The sequence below is a fragment of the Enhydra lutris genome, unplaced genomic scaffold (genome assembly GCF_002288905.1).
Source record: "Enhydra lutris kenyoni isolate GAN:26980312 unplaced genomic scaffold, ASM228890v2 scaffoldscaffold47, whole genome shotgun sequence".
Taxonomy (NCBI): Eukaryota; Metazoa; Chordata; class Mammalia; order Carnivora; family Mustelidae; genus Enhydra; species Enhydra lutris.
This window is the reverse complement of record NW_019154131.1, coordinates 11,279,019-11,299,991: the sequence shown is the minus strand read 5'-3', so window position 1 is coordinate 11,299,991 and position 20,973 is coordinate 11,279,019. Positions and strand designations below refer to the sequence as shown.

Here is a 20,973-nt window from a genome sequence, read left to right as displayed (position 1 = left end):
GAGAAGTGAGATCAAAGCACAAAGAACTAGAAAGACTCAGTAATTGAAGGCACGGGCTCTTTCAAAATACAGGGGGTGGAATATATGCCTAAAAACAGGCAGACTGAAAGTCTTTATGAAAAATGCGGACACCCTCTCATCCCCTCATCTACCCCAGTGACACCAAGAAAGCATCCTACATCCAAGCAAAGAAAAGAGGTTTACACTGTGGCTAGATTGTTCTAGAAGGGTTCTGAACTTAGAGACAGGTAAAGTAGAGAGTAAGAGTGAGGTGCTATACTGAAAACAAGAAGATTAAGTGAAATTTTGAAACCCATCTTCCCAGTTACTTTCTACTTTGCCCCACCTCAGACTGGTGACTGGAAGAGAGAGCTGCTTACAGAAACTGACAACTCCAGGAGAAAAGACTACCCTTGTTAATAATAAATCAACTGCCAGATCATGATTTGGTGAGGCCCACCAGGCCACAGTCCTACCTTTGCTCCTGTGGGTTTTTCCATTAGCTTCTAGTTCTTGATTTTTTTTTTTTTTAGATTTTATTTATTTGAGAGAGAGAGAGAAAGAGAGAGTACGCGCACACACTGGGGAAGGGCAGAGGAAGAGAGAGAATCTCAAGCAGACTCTGCCTTGAGAGCAGATCCCAGTGTGGGGCTCCATCCCAGGATTCTGAGATCATGACCAAGAGTCATGAAACCAAGAGTCGGATGCTTAACTGATTGCTCCATCTAGGTACCCCTCCCAATTCGTCAATATGTATAGAAGATTTCTACTGTTAGGCACTTGAAGAAAACTGCTAACCTAAAGAAAGAGATCAGAAAGGAATTCACAGGAAATACAGGCAAGACAGGGAAAAAATATTTTTTTAAATATCAATATAATTAATATTCTAAGAAAGATAAGACTCTACACCCATGAAACAAGAGCAGAGTGCCTTCCTAGGTGAATAGAGAACGAAGCAAGCAAGACTGTTCCAACTGATGCTGAGATGGAACTCTGCTCGGGAAGGATGTCCAAGAAGGGTGTTCTGCCTGAACGGAGTCCTAGTGGATAAAGACAAGAGGGGAAGGAGACAAAGAGGATCAAGATTGAGTTGACAGTGAGCAGTATGCTTAGGGGACACTTCACTGGTTCTTAGAGTCTGGACAGCAAAGATCAAATGTAGTCACCAGAAGAAATGAGGCTGAAGCATCATCAGGGAAGGACCAGATCAGCCACGAGCCCGTATACTAAGGAACCTGGACTTCATCTCACAGCCAGACAATAGGGAGACTTTCAGGGTTTTGACCAGGTGTGTGACTCTCGCCCAGTATATAATCTATTGATATGGATTCCAAAGGCTACAAAGATATGAGAAGGGAGAGACCATTGTGAGGTAGTGATTAAGCCTGAAAGCAGCTGATGATTTAGTGGATGGAAAAATAAAAAGAGGGCGGGCCATTTGGAAAAGGAGACAGCAGCACATAACAAGGTTGAGAATGAGAGTGTTGAGTTCAAAGAACAACCACAAGAACCCTCTATCTCCAGGAAATAATAAAGGACAAGGAAGAGGGCAGGAAGGGTAGGGCCACTTGAGGTAGACACCAAATCAAGGTTAGACATGGCTCAGCATATTGCTGCTGTTCCAAACTTTCCTCCCAATGGTGGAGGAAAAGGAACCCCAGACCTCTTGGGTGGTAGCCAGAAGTAGGCTTCTATAATCTCAGAACTTCTTGGAAATCTATCTTTCATCTTTAAAATTCGTATGAGTTTGGTATTCTACTTTACAGAAGATTGATATAAAAAATGTATTTAATTACTTTCTAGTTAAAACAAAACTTCATATACCCCCAAGAAATCTTGCAGGAAATTAGTAGTCCAGAAAGATGCTCCTATGTCTCTTTATGTCTCATGAATGCCAATTCCTGGGGGACGTGAAGATGCCCAACAGTCAGAAATCCAGTTTCTTCAGGTGAGCTGTGAGGTGGGAAAGGAATTTATTTAATAATTATTTAACTTCCTCAAGTTAAATAAGCTGGAGTGTACTGGGTGGATGAGGCAGTTCGAAATGAGTGTTAGAAAGCCGGGTAAGAGGCTTTTGATATAACCATGACGAGATTTTAGACCAGAGAATGGTAGCAGATGGAGAAAAAAAATGACAAAAACGCAGGCACTTTTGAAGACTTGATGGATGATTCAATGCGAGGGCAGGAAGGACAAGAAGGAATCAGAGGCAATTCTGACCTTGAACCAGGGAACCAGCTGCCAGGGCTGCTGAGGAGGAGGTTGAGGACAGCCAGCTCTGAGTGTCCCCATGCCTGAAGCAAGTGCGGAAATGTGTTGTCGATGGCTGGACTCAGGGAACAAGACTGGGGTGGAAACATGAAGATGCACTCAAGTCATAGTGGACACCACAGGGTGGAGGGAAGCCTGAGTAAGGGGAGAGAAGGAAACACAGAAATTTGGGGGCTCAACTTTACGAGATATAATAGATGAGTAGTGCGGGAAAGATGAGAAGACACACTGACCTTTAAATACCACACTTCCAATCATGTAGCATGAAAAAAATGGATAATGAAAGAAAGGGGAAATTTCTTGGTTGGTATACATGAAGAGTCCAGGAGTAGACACTGACTTCGAGTATGACTAGAGTCCAGTGCTCCAAAGATGCCACCAGAAACCCGTCTCTGTCCACCTTGTCACTCTTCCCTTTCTTGTGTCTTCACTGGCAGGCAGACTTTCTCTTCATGGTGGCCCCCAGAAGCGCCAGGCTTTTATCTTCTCATTTCAACAACCCCAGGTGAAAGAGAATGTCTGTCTCCATCCCCCAAGTTCCAACAAACGTTTCCAATAGAAGTTTCAGGTTTGGCTCTGATTAGACCATCGTGGTGCACGGGCCCATCCTTAAACCCAACACCCTGGCCAGAACTCGGGTACGTGCCCCCAAGTGTCTGAATCCAAACCTACAGGATCTAAGCCCTGGGGAAGGGGGTGTCCCCAAATGAAAGATGGCTCTGCAAATTCCAAAAGAGGAGAGAACAAATGTTCTCAGAGAAGCAGAGAGAGGGTCCAGTGGGAACAGGGAAAATTTTAAGAAGCTGGCGGTGGAGTAAGGGTGGCCAAAACATGCACTTTCATACCAAGGCCAAAGTGGGGACAACAGAGACCCCCCTGCACCCAAACAAACAGGAAATGGGCAGCTCTTTCCCTCCACATCCCTCTCCTGCCTTAGTGGTGAGTCTGAGGACAGCGAAGCCCCATCCGCAGCTTTCCTCCCTCACGGTTCCTAGCACAGCTCCCAGAGCCCCAGAGTGCCCAGAGCCCCCCATCACTACACCATTCCAGAACTACGCCATAGCCACTCGCGCTGAGGCCCACAGGCCTCTGGGGCAATTAAAAAGTCTCTCTGGCTTCAGAGAGCTGCCTTGTAAAGTGAGAGCCAGGTCCTTCCTGGCTGGCCTTCCCCACCACACACATCATACAATTCCTTCTTTCCCAGCAGGTTATTTTTCCAGTGAAAGCCTCATGCCTCCCCTGTCCTTTGCCTCTGACCCACCAATTGTTTGTCAAGACAGGACCGGGGACGCTCCTTGGCTGGACTTCAGAGTCCCAGTTCAGCCGGGGGTGCTAGGCTGGGATTTAAGCGAGGACCCCGTAGGGCTCATGTTGTATGAATCATCTCCCCAGAGCCCCGAGACGTCAAACCACACTTCACCCCGCTCTTTCTTTGCCAGCCACTTCAGCTCATCGGCGTTTAAAGCAACATCACCAGCAGCAGCTCATCTGGAACATCCTGGCCCGCTCCCTTTTTCATGTTAGCGAGCACCCTTTGCCGCAGAGAGCAAGAAACGGAGAGTCAGACAGACAGATGGACAGGGAGAGGGGAGTCCTGCAGACAGTCAGGATGAATATGGATTTGCGGCGTCTGCGGCGGGAGGGGGGCCATGGCAATCAGAACCGATGCTGCCAGAGCTCAGGATAGACCGACAGCAACTCCCCTTAGGAATCCGAGTGGGCTCTTTCTTGTGTGATGTTTTGAAGCATGTCAGCATTCCTGGGCACTGTCAGCCTTCTCCAAATGACCTGAGAGGGGGTGTGAGAAGCAAGCTCTCACCGCCTTGGGCTGTGCTGAGGGAAATCCTGGGAAAATCAAGGCAGAAATGCCTCATCCGCAGCTCCCCATATACCCTTGAAGATCAAGGGGTAGATAAGCTAATCTGTTATAAATTCTGATGCGGCACAGTTCCCTGACCAGAGCCTCTTCTCCTTCAGTGTCCCGAGCGTTCGCCAATACTTCACCCAAACCAGCTCCCTTCCGAGACCTCTCCCTGTCTGTCCCGCTCATGCCAAGAAGCTCACACATGGGTGCCTTCTCCATGCATGTGCTCTCGACACATGCACATGCACATACACATACACACGTGAGCACATATGCCCATGGACATACACACACACACACACACACACACACTCACACACACACAGCTGGACCCTGATCTTCCTTCCAGATTTATGACCCTGCCTTGCCCAGCCTGGCTTAAAATTATCCTTTTTCACTCTCCAAATGTTTGAATCCCACAAAGGGAGTCTCAAGAAAACCAAAATGGTAACACACACACACACACAAACACACACATATGCACACACACAAACACATTAATGAGACTCGCAGAGCTTTGTCATGAAATACTTGTTTCTGAAAATCTGCCTTGCGATTTCAGCCTTACTCCTTGCTCCATGTAGGCCTAAAGTGCAATAAAGGCAAATCCCAAGCCCAAGAGCAGCCCAGCCATTTCTGTGGGCTGCCCTGCTCATTTCTTGGCAGCCAGAAGTCCTCCTTACTTGTTTGGAGACCTCATATAGCCACTTCGATACCTGTCTTCATTCTCCCTCTTGTAAAATGGGTCTACTAAAGCCCACCAAGAGTCAGGCTGTGAGGATTCATAAACTAATATTGGCAGGCCCCTCTGAAAAGGAACACATCATTACCACCATTCAGCCCTGGCATCCTGAGTCAGGAGGCAGGCAGGGCTCAGCCCCACCTCCAGATCCTGTCTGGGTGAGCAGTTTAAGAAAGCATCATAGTCTAGCCACTGGCTGTGAGCAAAGAAGCAACAGCCCCATTAAAAACGACACTTTGAGCAGAACGTACTGTATGATTCCAGATTTCAAGTGTACCTAATAATAATCATAAAGGACAGCCCTTTACAGAGCATGCTGCCTACCAGGAGCTGTATTTCATGTGCCTCGGTCCCTCTGCTTCTCTTACTCACCCCCTGAGGAAGCACGACCACGAAGCTCTAGGCTACAGATGAGGAAAGAGTAGGAGAAAAACTAAAACACTTGTCCAAGGGGTGGAGCCAGACCCTGCTTCGAAACGGGACAGCATACTCCTGTGGCCAAGAACGTGAAGGTGCGCGCGTGCGCGTGCCTGTGCATGCGTGTGTGCGCATGCGTGCTTAGGAAAAGGCCGGAAGAAAACAACAGCACAGGATCTCGGTGTTCCAGGTGGAAGGATCACAGACCATTTTTTTTCCCCTTTCACTCCAGTATCTTCTTTTTATCTAGATGTCCTCACTTCTACAACGAAATATGTATTGCTTTGATAAGAATAACATTTAAGTGTTTTGAAAACGTGTCTTCCATTTCTGTTTCTCTGACTGCCATACTACCCCACCTCGCCCCCAGAGTGGCAGAAACCGGGCCTCACATTGTTAGGCAGGCTCCAGCCGTTCCCCAGACACAGACTGCAAAATAAGACAGAATGACGAGAAGACAGTCGGATGTGAAGAAATGTCATCATCATGTGGCGCCTGGGTGACTCAGTTGGTTGAGCGACTGCCTTCAGCTCAGGTAGTGATTCTTAAGTCCGGAGATCAAGTCCTGCATTGGGCTCCCTGCTCAAAAGGGGGGCTACTTCTCCCTCTGCCCTTCCCCCTGCTCATGCTCTCTATCTCTCTCATGCTCTCTCTCTCTAATAAATAAATAAGATCTAAAAAAAAAAAGAAAAGAAATGTCATCATCAAGGAGGGGGAAAGTGGTCCTATGCTCCCTAAATCCACCCAAGCCCCCGATGCCTAGGGACAGTACTGGGGACACAGTGGGAAAGGTAAAAAGGGACCTCCATGGGGCCAGGAGACCTGACTTCTTTCTCTTCCTCCTCTTGTGCCATCCAAATAATTTCTTCACTGTCTGATCCAGCTTTCTCACCCACAACCTCCAAGGGCCTCTGGATTCTGAGGGAACCGTAAGAGAGCCTGATTCTGTGCCACATGTTTCGTGCTCTTCACATGTGTGGTCTCAATCCCCACACAAAGCCCATGAGGTACAAGCCGACATTCCCATTTCACAGAAGGGAGCACTGAAGCTCCGAGGCCCACTCACCAGATCAAGGTCACAGAGGACAGAAGCCACAGAGCTCAGATGCAAACGCAGGTACACCCAACCCCAGATTTTGGACACCTTTCTGAGCTAATGATGTTGCCAGATTTCTAACTCCCATTTTCCAGATAGGCTCACAGTGGAGCTCCAGGGTAGTGTGTCGGCATGACCATCCCAGCTTTGAGGACCGAGATGTAAGTAAAGGGCTCTGTGATTCTTAACTCTGTTTCACTTCTCCCTTTCCTATCAGGCAGGCTCCGCAAAGTGCTTCAGGGCCTCTGGAGCTTTCCAAGGCAAAGGGGAGCCAGTTCGACAGGAAGAGCGCTCCGTTCCCTGGCACCCACAGAGAGCCGATTGCACATTAGCCCCTAGGTGAGGGCCCATAAGCTTTTCCCAGAACGGACCAGAAGCAGGAGGGAGGGAGGGCCCTGCACTCCACCCAGGCGGTTAGCTCTTTGGGGCAGGCAGCAATAATGGAGAACGTGATAAGCTGTCACTAGAAGCCAGCTCCGTTCTCTGAGACTTAATGGTAGAATAACACAATAGGGTCAGACTAAAAAGGTTCCCTTATGAAAATTTTATCAGCAACTTTGGTAAATGGCTATGGGAAAGGTGCTTTGCTCCCAGGCAGACCTGGGACCCGACTTTACAAGGTACAGGCGGCCTGCATTGCATCACCCCCACAAGATATTAAGGGCACTCAAATTGAATTAACACCAAATCAAGCCGGTGCACTTAACAATACAAATGCACTTAAGGGATGCCTCAGGATGATTTGTGACTAAAGAAAGCAAAGAAGAAAACGGCCTGCAAGCCACAAGGGTGGTGTTGTGTGTCATATACAGGAAAGGCCATAAGTAGAACTTAGAATACCGGAAAACCATGAACTTCAGGGGCTCTCAAATACCTTAGACCCAGCCGTAAAGTAGGAGGCCGCTTTTGTGGTATGCAGAAACAATTGATAAATAAATTAAAGCCAATTTTCTTAGTGGCATGGTCTCCATTACCTCTGACAGCAGCCTAACTACTCTGCGAAGATGATAAGAGGCGAATAATGGCGTATCAGGTAGCGCCCCAGGAAATTCTGCGCCAGTTGCCAGGTCTCTTCATGACAGTGATGACACAAAGATCCTCAGTGAGAGCCAAGTGATGAGAAGTGACAGCTCGCCAGGCAGACTGTGACAGGTCCTAAAAAAGATCAGCTGGAAGTGTCCCTGGCAGGTCGGACCCCAGAGTCAGGGCTGGCCCTTTGGTTTCTCTCCTCTCCCCGTCAGCGTTTGTCGGCACACATTTTTCCCTCATACATCTCACTCCCTTGCTGTCTCCCTCATCCTCTCCCCACACCCCTCTCTTCACCCCCACACCTCCCCTCTCAAACATACCCTGTCTACTGAGCTGGAAGACAATTTGGCCATCTTCATAGATGAATGGCTCTTCTGAGATTATCTTGGAAACTTGGCTACATTCTGGACTTGAGAGAATTCAGGGGGAAAAAATGGCCTCGCTGGGGATTCCTTTCCATCAAGTGAAATACACACAAAAGCATGCTTTTGTTATCCTTCCAGGAAAGAGCTGTCTCCACTCAGGGTCTTACTCTGAAAACGGGCTCCATTTAGGTTGGAGGTGGCCTCATTTTGTCAGAGTTAAAGCAATTGCTCGCCGAGTCATAAGGTGGCTGAGAAACTGGGGCAAACAGGTTCAGTTTTTCACTAAGGGGAAAGAAGTTCTCAAAAAGTCAGAAGGACCATTTCTAGCTGGTGACGTACCTCATCCAGGACTTGTCCGCGCCAGGAGGTAAGCATCAGTGTAAGGTAAGCTGGGTGAATACAAAGTTCTCCACATCCAGAACGAATGATCCTGGGCCCTTGTCTTCAGCTGTAGGACTCTGGGTGAGTGCCTTGACGTCTTCAAGTTACACTTTCTCCTTTAGTAAAATAGAGACCTTGGCGTATTCTCTAACGTCCTCATGGGATTGTTTGGAGGACCCAGCCAGAGTAATTAGGGGAAAGATCTTTAGAATCTGGGAACCATCTACAAATATAAGGCACTGTTATAAGGAAAATCATCTACAAAATACACATGCTGACACACTTCTTATAAAGACACTCCAGAGTCCCAAGAAAGAATATTCAAACTGCCCCTGGTTTTCCATAACAGCGGACTCCTCTTGGATAATCAGAGGGAGAGAAGAACAAATAAACGTGAAAGAAATCATCAAAATCCTCAAACTTTACTATACCAATTACTTTTTAGCTTCTCCCAAATTGAACTTAGAAACAAAGCAATGCATGATGTAATTTCTGGGAACCAGAGATTGGCCCCATCTTCTGCCCCCCAACTGGCATACCATGTGGCAGAACACACACTCCAGGACACACCCTCTTCCGTCTACTTCCCCTCCACTCTGAGCATCTGGAGTCTCTGCCCACATTTTTTTTTTAAGATTTTATTTATTTATTAGAGAGAGAGAGAGAGAGCAAGCACAGGCAGACAGAGCTCTGCCCACGTTCCGTGTGGACCCTCGCTCTATGCCTCTACACGATCCCGTATATGCTTAGGGATCACTACTTTCACCGCTGACTTCTTACTGATTCTTAGTCTCTTTTCCTCAAACAACCTTCTGTGAAGCTCACGACTCATTATTCACCAATGATTCATCTAGTCAGCAAATATTTATTGAGTGTTTACTTAATACCAGCATGGTGCTTGGTGTCCAGAATACAGGGGTTCGGGGGCACCTGGGTGGCTCAGTCAGTTAAGCCTTCGGCTCAGGTCATGATCCCAGGGTCCTGGGACAGAGCTCCACATCAGGCTCCCTACTCAGCGGGGAGCCTACTTCTATCTCTCCTCCTCCCCCTGCTTGTGCACTCTTTTGCTCTCTTTCTCTCTCTGCGTCAGATAAATAAATAAAATATTAAAAGAAGAAGAAGAAGAAGAAGAAGAAGAAGAATACAGGGGTCCTTCAGACAACATTCCTAACTGAAGGAGCATACTTTCTGCCTCATTGTCCCTTTCTTGACCTCATCTTTGGTTTCTCTATTTCATTCTGAAATGCAGCTGAGCTGAGCACACCTTTCGAGTGAAAGAAGCCACTCCATAAATTGGAAAGAAAGCAAAAATTATGTTACCTGGAAGCTTCCAATTACATGTGCCTAATTACATGTGCCATCCAATTACATGTAATTCCAATTACATGTGCCATCCTTCAGGGCCATCAGGCAGAATCGGTCCCTCCCTCACCTGGATTCCCACAGACTCATACATGCTTCTATAGCATAATGTTTGAAAATATTTGTTTACCTGTCTCTCTCTCCCCAACACACTCTGATCTTCTTAGGCTTGGGCACCCTGTTCCTTTGACTCATGCCTGAGTTCTAAGCACAGATCACAAGTGTTAGCACTAAGCTGGTGTTCAGTAAGGCTTTGTGGAATGCATGAATAGACGAACAAATGAATGAATCTGTTTCTTCTTACTTTCTCTGTCCATCTCCCCTTTCTTCCTTCTTTTCCATCAGCCCCACCCTCTGATGCAGGGAGACAGTATTGCCCAGTGCTTATCAACATAGGCTGTCCTTGGAGAGGTTTGGGCTTGGCTTCTACAAGCTTGCAAGTGCGTATTATTAACTATTCAGGAATTTTTTGTGCGGATTTTAAGTTGTTGATGACTTGAAATTGGCTGCAGTGGGAGTATTCACAGAATGGAAATCAATAAATGGTGCACATTAAGATTTAGGGGTTTGTTTTTGCCTTTTGTGTGCGCGTGTGTGTGTGTGTGTGTGTGTGTGTCTGCTTGTCCGCACACCACTGCTCTGATTTAGCCAGACCTGGATTTGTGGTTCTGCTCAGCCACTCACTAATTGTGTGACCCTGGACAACTTGCTTGATATCTCTAATACTGTTTCCTCATTTATAAAGTGAAGGTGATAATTATGGCTTCACAGGGTCACAATGAGAATAAAGTGACCTAATGTTTACAAAGTGCTTAGCACGGCTCTTCATGCACAGTAAGTGTCCAGTAAAAGCAATTGGTTAGTATTAGTATTCATCTTATTTCCTGGCTTTCAGTTAATACATTATTTCCATCCAGTTTTTTTATACTTTTCTTTTTCTTATTGTCTGAAGGATTTGTGACAACTTAACCCAGCAAAAGCCATAAAATAGAAAATTTGAGTTAAAAATCAGGAGAAGGGAAAATAAAAATTCTAATACTTAAAGTCAAAATGACAATGCTATGTCAGCCAACACTATGATTGTATAGAATCTGATAGACCAAGGTTCACCAGAGTGTTAGCGGGAACATTTTAAGGTGTTGTCAACAAAGCCACAAAGTGTTAGAGTGGAAGGGCCTCAGAGATCTTCTAGTTCGATCCTTCACTTTACAGATGGAAAACGAGGTAGGCAGGCACGAAGGAAATCATTTCGTGAGCACTTACAATCACGACGGCCACTGCTTCCACTCTCGCCATCTCCATGGCGTTTCGTCGTATAGAGAAAGCCGTGGAGACCAGGGAAAAACAGGCCTTTCCTCACGCCACCAGGCCAGTAGGGGCAGGACTGAAGTCAGGACGCAGATTCCCATTTCCCGGTCCACCCCGTTCATCTCTCCGGGTACCACTGTGTCTCCTCACCGCAGAAAGATCTATTTCATAATAATAGCTTCCTGAAGATCAAACAGTCTCTCAAGATCCAACAGAATCATACTCAAATGGACAAACTGCAGACCCTGGGATGCAGGGGACTTCCCAGGGAATTTCCTAGGTCTGACCATGACATTTGAAAGGATGACAAGCAGAAGCCCGCTGGCGGGAACATCCTCGTCCTGCGTCAGCTTTGCAAAAGAGAGCTGTGCTCTTCATTCATATTCATCTGGGGTCCACTCAAAAGTTCAGGTCTTTAGGTGCTGTCCTTACAGCTAGATTTTTTCCCCCCTAATTTCTACCAATAGCTTCAATTCATTCTTCATAGAACCTTCTTAGTTCATAGTCGCTGAAATCCAGTCTTTTTTTCCCCTTCCTCTTTCTCCACCTGAAAGAAGCAGCACACAGCCAGGAAGGGGTTAAAAAGCAATCGATGGGCTTGACTTGGGAGGGCAAGGAAGAAGCTGTGTAATCCACAAAGTGAATGAATCCACCACCTACAGAGAGTTAAAAGCAACATCTTATTTATTAGGCCACCACCCTTGTTTGGAACAAGCTGACTGGCGGCCCAGCCTGGGGGGTCTATTTTTATGAGGATCTTGTTATTGCCCTCAGAGCTGTGGCTGACCTCACACCAAATAAACACGTCAGTCACTTCTCAAGTCACCGTTCCCAGGTGTGGCATGGAGGCACCGGGTGTGTACCCTCCCGGCCACTGCTCCCTTTTCCCCACCTACACTCAGAAATGCTCTCAAAATCCTAGGGTCCCTTGCTAACGGTCCTCTCTCTTTCTCTCTCTCTCTCTCCCTAGACTTTCCCCAAATCATCTGTCACATCTGTCCAAGATCTCATGAACTGGATTTACCTTGCCATCCAAGTGGAAGGGCAAAGCCACCAACCTTCAGAGAAACTTCTGGATAGTAAAGAAGGCCCCGAAAGGAGGAAAACCAATACACAATATACAATACACAAAAAAAAGGGAGGAAAAATAATACACAATACACAATGAACAAATTTTCTATTATAGATATAGCCTTCAAAAGTTAGGTTGGGCTCTATTTCTTACTACCTTTTTTTTCCAGATTTTCTTAAATGTGTTTTTTATTATTTGTTTTTCATTCAGCAGAATTAACTGCTCCAGACTTAATCCCAGGTGGGCTTAACCACAAGCATAATTCTGAGCCCCATCATTCTGCCACCTGTTTGAGTGAACTTGGGTGACACTGACTCACTCTTAAGTTTTTAAATGAGGCAAGTATGATAAAATAAATAAATAAATAAAAATTTAAAAATGTTTTTAAAAAGAAGCTCTGCCACCAAAAATCAAAGAAAACCTCCAAAAGCCACAGGAAAGCCAACTCTGAGAGTTATTTGCATTCCCCACCATGTGGAAGCCTCTCCAGACTGTTCCTTTTCAGTCACTGATGTGCTCATCTGGGGATATCTATGGTTGGTCTGCAGTTCCTCTAGAAGATTCTTACAGATCCCAACTCCCTCACTCAATACCTCTGTGACCTTAGACAAATCACGTGGACCTTAGTCCTTTAAGGGTAAAATGGGAATATTAATTCCTGCCTTATATACGTCCCTTAACAAATACAAATGTGCTTTGGACACAATACGTGTTAGAAAAATGGCGGCTGTTGTTCTTGAGATTAAGACCAAAAATGAAAGGAGTATGTGTTTCATCAGAAAAAACATAGGGCGTTCAGTTCCGGGTGTATTTCTGGGGGCGTTAGCAGTGAGCTACTGTGGGGACAGGAGCAGACTGACCTGCCTCCACGTTTGTGGGAGAAGGCTCCATCCTGGGATGGAAGGAAGCAATGCATCCTGGGAAAACCAGAGCATGCCCATTGTCCAGGGAGCCACGCTGAAACCACGCTCTTCAGAAAGCACCGCGTGCACAGCCCGTATGAAAAGAGTTCAGACACTTGTGCTTACTCTCGGACTGTTTTCCCAGGGCCGGTCCTGCCTCGGAACCTGAGTGGGGATTTACTTTCCTTGTTCCTTGAAGGAAACAGGAAGCGCAGTTGAGATGATCATAACTCTATTCTGCAGGTGAAACTGCAGCTCTGATGTGGCCTGTGTTTTATTCCCACCTCTCCTTCAGGCTTTACCTGAAGTATCCCAAGGGAAACAGGGCTGGGAGTTGGTATCTTCACAGATCTTTGTTCTGTTTCTGGAGTGTCTGAGCCTGTAACCTAAAAATACTACTGGGGAAGTACCTCTTTAGGCAGAAGTACCATTGGAATTCATTCCTTCCCCCTCTGAGAAGTGGGGAGAGGTGCAGACACCCACGTGGAGAAGGGCCTCACATTTCCAGACAGGTCCAGACCAGGCGAGGGTGGCCCATGCAGGTCGGCAGGTAACAGGCAAGGGGCTGAGGAATGGAGGGAGGAAAGAGGCAGGCGAGTGTTCTCACGGTGCACGGTGAGGGGAGAGTGGAAGGATGTGGTCATGGGGAGAGAGGAAAGAAAGATGAATGGGGCCTGAGTCAGTCATAGGCTAAAACAAACAGGAAGGTTTTAAAGTGAGATTTGAGGAGAGGAAGTGGTTCTGAGCAAGGGAGGGAGAGAGTTCCAGAGATCTGTCTTGGAAAAGAGCTACTCTTCATTTTTTTGGATAGTCCTCATGTGAATATTTCTTGGCCGTTCTGACAGATGGGTGAACCAATTTTTTATTATTTTTTTTTTTTAAATCCCAACTGGTTCCAACCTTTCCCTAGAACTTGAACCAAAAAGGTTTGAGACTTCAGGTTTGAAAATATTCAGTGGATTCATTTGTGCTAAATTGCACTGGTGCCTGATGCTCTTAGCAAACACTTGGGGCCACCGATGAAGAGAGCATGGGGAGGGGGTGGGAAGCATTCATCTCTCTCATACCATGTCCACTGCGCCTCTCATACCATGTCCACTGCGCCTCAGTGATCCAGGAGAGCTCAGCACCTTTCTGAATCTGTCTAAATCTCAGATGTGGATTTACGATTGGCTAACTGCAAAAGGGACTGTGTGTGGTGGAGAGAAGGAAGAGAAATAGAGTTTTGGGGCTGGGGGTCCAGGGTAAGCTCACATGAAAAGACAAAAAGTTTTTGCTTGGCATTCCATGGAAAGCATGAAGACACGGATCCAACCAAATAAAGGGCAACCTTTGATAGATGTGCAGTGACTTGATCTGTGAATGAAGGCAGCTCTAGAAGCCAAAAAACAAACCCAAAACCAACTAACCAAACAAACAAAAAGCCTTCTTTGAAAGGACTTTTAAAAAGCAAATCTTTCCAGTTCCTTAGGGTAGACCCCTTCCCAAGACAACTTATCAGAAATTGTTCTGTCTGTATTGTGAAAGATGATAAAATCCCCATCCCATGGGCTTCAAAAGCCAAGAGGCTTTGCCTTTGCTTGTTTCATGTCTTTGGGAACCAAACCTTCATGGACCTTATTTTTCCCACCTGTAAAGTGGGGATAACAAGGTTTGTTCCCACCTCAAAACGTATTACTCACATGGTAGAAACTTGTGTAAAGATCTAGAAATGTTTACAAAAGAATGTTTCATAAGAGCAGAAAATTGTTGCAGAACAACATCTAAGGACATCCGGGTGATTGTTTCTTTCTAGTCTGAAACTGAACTGAGGTACAAACAAGCTTAATGCTGAATCATTTTTCTATGGAACCAGAAAATAAACTACTGAAATAAAAACCCGAATGTTTTCTTGTGCTTTGTCCATAGTCCCTATTATGAAGTCAAACTTCCATATATTAATAAAATTTCAAATCTTGATAACAGTAAATACATTTAAATATTTACTTATTATAAATATTTTAAATATTATTTTGACAGCTATTTTGAGATATACATTTCTTCATAACATTTTTTCAATTTAAAACTGCACTGTCAAATGCCATAGTCACTAGCCTCATATTGCTACTAAAATTTACACCTGACTGGAACGCCTGGGTGGCTCACAGTCAGTTAAGCGTCCACCTTCGGCTCAGGTCATGATCTCTGAGTCCTGGGATCGAGCCCCATGTCGGGCTTCCTGTTCAGTAGGGAGTCTGCTTCTCTCTCTCTTTCCTTCTCTCTCTCTCACTCTCTCTCCTTTTCTGCCCTTCCCCACTGCTGGTTCTGTCTCTCAAATAAATAAAATCTTTTTAAAAAATGTTTAAATTTACACTTCACTTAGTATAATTTAGTACAGTTAAAAATCCAGTTCCTTAGTCACGCCAATCACATTTCAAGTGTACAGTAGCCATTGGTGGCCAGTGGCTGTGGATTACACAGTAGAGACATAGCTTACTTCCATCACTGTAGAAAGTTCTATTGAGCAACAGTGTTCTAAAATAATATATACACAGGGACGCCTGGGTGGCTCAGTTGGTTAAGCAGCTGCCTTCGGCTCAGGTCATGATCCTAGCGTCCTGGGATCGAGTCCCACATTGGGCTCCTTGCTCGGCGGGGAGCCTGCTTCTCCCTCTGGCTCTGCCTGCCATTCTGTCTGCCTGTGCTCACTCGCTCTCTCTCCCTCTCTGACAAATAAATAAAATCTAAAAAAAAAAAAAAAACTTGCTTTAAAAAAAATAAATAAATGAATAAAACAATACATACACATTACAAAAATCTGGAAAACACATAAAACCAAGAAAAAAGATAAATATATTTCTCACTTTCCTATCCCCCCCAGTGAAAACCACTATTAATATTTTGGCAGGTTCTCTATAATGCTGGGGTTTTTTTCTGCACATCTGTTTTGTTTACATTACATGGTTTTGATCTATTGAATTTACAACATTATAGTCTGCCTTCTTATCTTTAAAATGTAAGCATTCTTCCACATTATTTTTTGTTGCTCAGAAGCACTTTCAGTGGCTGTACCCAACCTCATCAAGTAGAGGTACCATTTCCATAAAAAAGAGCACAGGTTTACATTGTTTTAAATAAAATGGAGGTAAAATTTAAAACATGCTAGGATTCATTGGCTTTTGAAGGGGCTAGAGAAATTGCTTGATTTTATGGTAGTTTCTGATCACTTGCATTTTACTAGAAACATGCACCAAATCCAGGAACAGCTGACTGATGTTCAGGAATAACCCACCTGAATCAATGGTGGCTTCCTCTGTCTTCCTGAGCCCCCCCAAAATGATAGAGGCCACACAAGTGTCATCACACATAAGAACACCCATCGCCCACCACGTTCGAGCTCTGCTCAGCAGATGCTAAGTAAGGGCAACATGCTGCACAATGAGAATAATCACCCTGAAATTACACGTTTCATTTGCCAAAAGCTAAAGCAAAAGGATTATGTTCTCGAAGAGCATTCTCTCTGCAATATACCGTGAACATTGCAGGGCTCATGTGAGTGGCTGATGAGGTGATTTACCTGAGAGGGCCCCACGCAGAGCCTGGCACGCTCTCTCCAGCAAGCTTCCAGAACCTTCACTCCACTGGTTCTCCTTCTGCAGTGGCTAGCTCCTTCTCCGTCCCCTTTGTTGGATCCTCTCCACTTCCTGAACTCTGAGCGTCCAGAGGCCCAGATTCTGTCTTTGGACCTCACTCTGTTCACATTCTCTCCCCGGGTGAGTTCTGCCAGCTTCCTGGCTTTAACAACGATGGGGACCCCCAAACTTCTCTCTGCCTCCTCACTCTCTCGGATCTTCAGTCTCATAGACCCACCCAAACATCTCCTATGGGCATCTCAAAAGTCAAATGTAATTCTCTCTATCAAACAAATGAACCTGGGGGACAGATGACAAATTTTCAAAAACCCCGGGGTCCTCGTTGCCCTCAGCTTTCTCTAACATCCAGTTCATCATTAAATCCCATAAACTCTGCCTTCCCCGCCTCCACCACCTGGACCCAGTTACCTTCCTCCCAACTGGTTTGTCTGCTCCCTGCACAGTCCTCAGGGTCTCGCCTTCACATTATCTCTGTGGTTCCACAGAGTTATTGTGGTTCCGGGTGGTTCCACTTGCCCAACCCCCTCCTCAAGGTGTCTGAAAATACAGAGAAACATTTAGGGCTTTCGCAATGATGCTTACCACCTTTAAATCCTGGGGGATAAGTATCCTAAATGCTTAGGATGGGCCTTCACAGCGAAGTATCATCCCCACCCCAAATGCCAATAGCCCCCTTCAATGGGAAGACCCGACCTTGTGTGATCCTTTTAAAACGAAAGTCAAGTGTGGTTTTGCTACAGTCAAAATCTCCCATGGCTCCCTACTGCACTCAGAATAAAATCCCAATTTCTTACTATGACCTCGGAGACCCCTTGTTCCCCCCCTCACCTTCCAGCCCCCAACTCCTCAGATGTTCCCTGCCCCCTTCACTCTGTTCCACCCCGCACGCCCCCATGCTCACCATCATCTGGGCCTTCAAGCTGGCTGCTTCATCTGCCTGGGGAGCCCCACTGGGCCCTGTCCCTTCTGTACTCAGGCCTTCTGCTCCAATGTCACGTTGTCTTAAGAAATTTCCCAACTTTGCCACTCATTTTCACAGACCCCAACCTCGGGAGCTCAGCAGTGTTGGTCCCCTTTGCTTTCTTCCTCCTCACTAACATTTATTTACTTCTTTGTTTGTAATCTGTCCCCTCCTCCTGAGTGTAAACTTCAGGATGTCAGGAACTTGCTGCTGATGGTGGGTGATGTCATTGTTGTTTCCCTTCAACACGAGAGCAACGCTGAGTCTAACCTAGAACTTGGTGGCAAGAAATCACGACAATAATAGGCAACCTTAGGGAGCGTTCCCCAACTGCCAGGCTCTGTTCTGAGCACTTTACAAGCATCGATTGAGCTTCCCAATCCTGCTGTAACAAATCACTACAAACTTAGTGGCTTAAAACAACACAAATTTATTACCTTACAGTTCTGGTGGTCAGAAGTTCCAAATTTGTCTCACGGGGTGAAAATCGAGGTGGCAGCTGGGCCGTGATCCTGTTGGAGGCTCGACGAGTGAATCTGCTCCTTGTGCTTTCCAGCTTCTAGAAGCTTCCTGTGTTCCTTGACTGTGGCCCTTTCTCCATCCACTGGCTCTTCTGCCTCCGACTTGTATATAACACTTGTGATTACATGGGGCCCACTTGGGTATGCTTGAGGATCTTCCTATCCCGAGATGTTTAATCACAGCTGCAAAGTCTCTTTTGCCAGGAAAAGTGACAGACTCACAGGCTCTCGGTTTGAGAGTATCCACACCATGCAGGGACATTATTCTGTTTGCCAAATAAGCCCACTCTGGGCTGTTTCTACTCACAGCACTTCTAGGTTTTTTCCACACCAAAACCAAGTCCTCCAGTTCCCCAGGTTCCACCTGGGTGTCCTCCAATTCAATCTCTCCTGACCCTATCTAACCACCTGATAGCATCAAATCCCACAGGTGAAGGGCTCAGTCCCCTAAGACTCCCCCACTTCAAATGCCAGTTGCAAATCCCATGTTGTCACTGGCCAGCTGTAGACTCAGATCACAGCCCTATCCGAAAGTTTGATCATTTGCTTGAACAACCCACAGGACTCAGGAAAGTACTTGTTGTCAGTTTATTATAAAGGATACAGCTCAGGACCAACCGAATGGAGGAGCCCCTGGGAGGGCTAGATGTGGGGGAAAGGGCACAGAGTTTCTGTGCCAACCTCCCAGCAACCCAGAAGCTCTCCAAACCCCCAATTTAGGGGTTCTTACAGTGGTTTCATTCTGTAGGTATAATTGATTAAATCACTGGCCATTGCGCATTCACTCAACCTCCAGCCTCTCTCTCCAAGAGTCAGAGAGTTGGGCAGAAAGTGTTAGGTTTCTAAATAAGGCTTGATCTTTCTGGTGACCAGACCACATCCTGAAGCTATCTAGAGGTCCACTAAGAGTCACCACAGAACAAAAAAATCCTCCTATAATCTAGGAAATCCCAAGGGATTTAGGAGTTCTGTGTCAAGAACTGGGACAAAGAACAAATATACATTTTTTATTAAGACACACCCACTACTCCTCCTAGCAACTTTGTGAGGTTGCTTCCAACATTGCCCCTATTTTACAGATGAGAACACTGAGGCAGAAAGGGTGAAGTCATTGCTGAAGGTCGCAGAACTAGTAAGTGACACAGTCGGCCTTCCTAACCACTATAGGGTCAACACTCAATGCACTGTATTGAAATCAGATATTTTCTATTTTTTTGTAATTCCACTGTTATGAACAGATCCAGCTTGGAAGGATGAACAGCACCGTCAGACAGCAACCCGGAAGAGATTTGTAAATGGCTACCTTGAGTGAGAATTTTTGGGACCTTGATGCTAGCTGTTTCCATATTGAGCGCCACGCTTTGTCCTTCCCCCTGGTTCTACCAGGGACACCGAGGAAACCACCATTAATCAAGGTATCTCTAAGGTTGTAGGAGGAGAGACTGTTGAGGAGAGGATCTTTGGAGAACCCAAGAAGTGTTTCTAGGGATTCACTATGCCTGGACTGTCCCTCCCCACCTGGCTGGTGTATGGGAACTTAATCTAAATGTCACCTCTTCTAGAGCCCGTGCTGGCTTCTGCCGAGAGATACAGACTCCTTCCTCCTTTGTGCCAGCTCTGGCTTCGTGCCCACTTTCATGGCAGCAGTCATCACAGGGTACCAGTTATTTATCTCTGATCTTTCCCCTACTTGCTAGACAGCTCCTTGAGGCCAGACAGTCTCAAGACAACGGTTGCTAGGGTGTGGTTCCAGGATCCCTGAACAGGGGTCCCCCTTCACCCTCTCTGGTCACAGACTGGCTGCTGGTCAAGACCAGGCTGGACCATGGATTCGGATGCAGACCCAGAGAAAGACTTCACCCCTCCATGAGCTCAAAGATAGGAAGGCCTCAGGAGCACACTTTGAAGAAGAGCACAGAGCCACAAAGAAAAAGGAGGACTTGTTGCACGAGGTAGGAATGGGCATGGCCAGGCAAGGCTACCAGTGCTGGGAATCAATACTCATCCCTCTTCCCCTTGACAAAGGCCTGCTCTGCCCTGGAACTGAGATGAGAGTGCTAACAGGGGCGAGAAAAGGAACATGTCAATGATATGAAAGGCAACATACCTAGGGGAAGAGATGTCCAGATCTACAGTCATCTGTGGACCCAGAAATCTTCTGATGGAATAATTTTGAAAGCGTGCCCTGAAATGCATCACTTGAGAAAGGTTGTGAAATGAAGACTCGTGGCCACAGTGAGGAAGCCAGCCTCCAGAAGCCTTCTGCAGATGACAGATGCCCATCAGGCACTCCCTTTGGCCCAACAGCCCAGCACTGGGGTTCACAGTTCACAGTTCACAGCTAACAGCAGCGGCTGTCACCACCGATGGTGAGGACCGCACTCGGGAGGCAGGCTGGCCAGCAGATTGCTTTCTGGAGAGGCAGAGGAGCATGAGGAAGAGAGACAGCAACATTCCTTGACCTATATCCTCATCAAGTACCCTACTAGGTTATCTACACCCTCACATCCTCAAAATAAGCAAGACTGGGGTGCCTCGGAGGCTCAGTCGGTTGAGCATCCAACTCTTGGTTTCAGCTCGGGTCATGATCTCAGGGTCGTGAGATCAAGCCCCACGTCAAGCTACACGGTCAGTGAGGAGTCTGCCTGAGATCCTCTCCAGCTCCCTCTGCCCCTCTCCCCACTCACAGTTGCATGTGCTCTCTCTCAAATAAATCTTAAAAAACAAAAACAAAACAAAACAAACAAAAGAAAAAAACAAGCAAGCCTACAACAACAACTGGAAACTTAGGCTCAGACCAGTGCACTACCCAGCCCAAAAGAGTAGAGTAAGTGGCAGAGCTGAGGTGGGAGGCTTACTTGCCCTCACTCCCCCAAACTCCTCCCTGCTCATTACCCTGTCCCACACCAAAAGCTCTCAGGCAGCGCCATTGTGAGGCAGGAAGTGGAAGAAGATGCAAGACAGTCTGAAAGGTGCTGGGCACTGCCCGCGTCTTGGCAGGCCTGGGTCCAGGTTCAGGCTCAGTTGATGGGAGACTGCGATCAGGTCCC

The 20,973-nt window shown here is 46.4% G+C and overlaps 1 long non-coding RNA gene across 4 annotated transcripts in view; it reads right to left on the bottom strand.

The window, feature by feature from the left end:
* Positions 1-20,504, bottom strand: part of LOC111156628 — a 35,521-nt gene extending 15,017 nt beyond the window's left edge. For 3 of the 4 annotated variants that reach the window (XR_002641234.1, XR_002641235.1, XR_002641237.1), the window contains exons 1-4: positions 17,343-20,504; positions 16,850-16,978; positions 10,791-11,491; positions 7,365-8,388 (exon numbers count right to left, since the gene is read on the bottom strand). This is a non-coding gene — a long non-coding RNA (uncharacterized LOC111156628). The remainder of the gene's footprint in view (positions 1-7,364; positions 8,389-10,790; positions 11,492-16,849; positions 16,979-17,342) is intronic. The other variant, XR_002641236.1, reaches the window with a different exon arrangement.
* Between the last annotated feature and the right edge of the window lie 469 nt (positions 20,505-20,973).